Genomic DNA, 3,380 nt, shown 5'->3' on the forward strand with positions numbered 1-3,380 from the left:
AAACAATCACTCAAACATCATTGATTTGTTTTAGGTGGGAGAACAACCTTCTTTCTCATGTATTTAACATTTTGCTACTTTACTGAATCGAGACTAAGCTGCTTTTGTGTTTCTGATGGCATTGGGAATACAAAGTTGCAAAGATGAACGTCATTGTCCTCAAAAAGTTAAAAATGTCGGTGTAGGAGGTAGGGGGAAAGATTTGCAAACATAAAACCAATGCTCTAGAACTTGTATTTTTCATTTTATACACACATGTATGTGCACATATATACATATTCAACTGAAACAAGGCTAAGAATGTGTTCTGAGGTAGAAGTTCCATATGTGAACTATCTTAAACAAAAATTTAGCTTATCAATTGACTCAGTATAATACATATTAGCATATTAATAGAGTATATGACAATTCTTTACATGCTTTCCTCATAATCCTATTTATATATACTTCATATTTTCTTCATTCATAATGCAGAGGAAAATCTCATACTCACACATGTAAACATGCACTCAAAGTGAGCAAGGAAGAGAGTTAGAAGGGGGAGACAGTTGGGAGTGTATGTTTAGTATGTAGGAGTGCTTTCATATTTGTGCGTATAATAGGCTAGAAATTAATTACTTTCCTTAGGAATTTATATTTATTTACATATCCAAAGTTTAAACATTTGGAAGCAAAAAATATTCCCTTGCATACATATTCTTACCATATTAGATGTTCAGGTTTCTGGGATTCTGCTTGTCAGATAGACCTACAGAGATAGATGTTGCCCCTCTTTCTTTTGGCTAGTGAACTTTAACCATCACCTCTTTGGACAATTTCTGTATTAACAATGTAGTCTCCCATATTATAATACTAATAAATTGCTGGAGTTATACCATTCAAAATCAGGTACTATTTTTTGTCTTTTTGTTTAGTTCTGGAGTGGCATATAATAGCACAATAAAAGTTTAATATCAATGATGAGTTTTTATTGACAAATTAAACTCTCCGTGTCAACTAGATTACTCAGCAGTTTCTAATTCCAAATTATACCTTATGTTTAATTGTTTAGGCCCTTAATATTAAATGGCACTTACTATTTTAACATATATAAGGGAAATACATATTATGGGCATGAAGCTGCTAATATTCTCATTAGTTAGAAAGTCCTCTTGCTACTATTAGTTAGCAAGCTATAAGCATTACTAACCACTTCTGGTTACTTCTTAGCAAAAGGAGAGTGAAAGTCTTAGCATTTGCTTTATTTTATATTCAAAACAAATTTTTTTTTTAGATTATGAACAAAGATTGACGTTCCTTAGGAAAATGTCAAATATTCATTACATATATCTGTATATAGTCAATCGTAACTTTTAGATAATGTTATCAATTCTTTTTGGACTTTAATAAATGCATGCTGCTCTGTAAATTATAGAAATGATAAATAATAAAATATCTAGCTAAGAGGTTCTCAAGGGCCTATAGCATGGGCTAATAATCTTTGCTAACTGTGACAGGTAAGATTTTTAGGCTGAAATGTGGAAGATGGACAACTTGTCCTATTGGTGAAACTAATAAAAGTTCTTCAAAAATTAGTTAATCCATAAGCAATTACTGAATACTGAATTGTATTCAATAACACCTGATAAGAGACCAAGAAAATATGGTATTTTAATTCCTGTTAAATACTATGCTTCCCCCACTTCTAAAATATAAAGGTGATTTTAATTGTCCATTTCAGACAGGTGAAAGCTAAAGTTCCTTCTGAATTTTTAATTATGGACTTTCCTCTTATTTTACTAGTACATGCAATACTTATTAAATTTTTAATGACACATTGGCATGCCTGTTTTCAATTGTTTTGTCTATTCTCAATTTAGTTTTTATGTAGTTCAAGATAATGATAGCTCACAAAAGCTCTCAATTATCAAGTTATTTCTCAAATGAATATATTATATATTTAATTACAAACTCACCAGTAATTTCACAATTATTTTTTTTGTTTGATTTTTAGCTTATTTCTTATATGCTGTAGTTTCTAGGAGGAAAGTTACATAAAGCACTTGGGAATAATTGTAAGTTATATTCAAGCAAATGAGTCTTTTTTATGGGATACATTTCCTAGAGACAAAAATCTTTAAGAAAGTATTAAGTCTGATACTTAAATATTTTGAAGATAGTTCAGAAACAAGTTATTTTTCTATAATGTATAAATGACTTTTTATTATCACTCATGCACTGTAATAGTAGGGAGAACAGCAGGTTGAAGATGCAAATATTCTTTGAACACTTCAATAAACACAATGTAAACATTCACTTTAATAATGTTTCCTTTGTTAATGCAAAACAGTGCATTTTTCCCTTGCCTCTGGCTGAGTAGCAACAGCAGAGTGCTGAAAGAATTTTTCAACTGCAATTTGCTTGTTCTAATTTACTTTTTCAAGGTTGATGATCAGGATCATTATGTTGCTTGCAAAAAAAATCTATTTCTAGTAATTTGATCTAGTCTCTCCTCTTGTTCTCATCATATTTAGTTCCCCTGGAAGCTTTAAGTGAATCAGAAGTGCTGCAGGTGCTCCAGTTCCATAGTTTTATATGTAGAAAGTGAACTCTGATATCCTTTAGGAACTAATCTGTTATATCCATTGAGAAATATGGGTACATTGAAATGAGTGACTCAGATGTAAAACCTTTGCCTTTTGCTCTTCAAGTAGAAATACTCTTTTTAGTCAGTTGACCTATGCAACAATACCAAAGCATTATTTGTTCAATCCTAATTTTGTTTAAATTCTAAGACTTGTTTTATAGCTTGAACATAATCATCATTCATCAACAAGATCAAGAAATAAAACTCTTATGCAATTTAAAAATTTCACAAGATGCATATTGAAAAAGGCTTATTTCAAATGTATAACATTCTAAAAATGTTATGGGAAATAAGTTATTCTCCACCCCTTCAATACATTTCAAAATAGATATTTTCCTTATCTCCTTTCTCTGAGGGACTGTGTATTAATTCTAATGTGTATAATTCCAACTGTTAAAGAGCCCCAGCTAAGTGTTTTGAATTCAATGGTATTAAATTCTTTACACTAAACACAACTATAAAACAGGCAAGAAAAAGAAACTCTTCCTCCAATTGCTGGCAAATTAACAAAGTTAACATCATAAATAAAATAGATCACATTTACGCTGGTTATGCTTCTAAAAGGGAAGTCACGGGGTTTAAAAATAAAATAATTAATTATCTCTTTATAACCTGCAGAGGGCACTCAAGTACCTTGAAGGAAAAAGTAAAAATTTTATGAGATAAAATTTTCATTTTTATTATTAGAAATGTGTTATCTAAACCAATTTTTAACATAAACTATCACTTAAAAAGACATCTGATAGAAACACAG

This window comes from Pteropus alecto, unplaced genomic scaffold (genome assembly GCF_000325575.1).
Source record: "Pteropus alecto unplaced genomic scaffold, ASM32557v1 scaffold86, whole genome shotgun sequence".
NCBI classification, from domain to species: domain Eukaryota; kingdom Metazoa; phylum Chordata; class Mammalia; order Chiroptera; family Pteropodidae; genus Pteropus; species Pteropus alecto.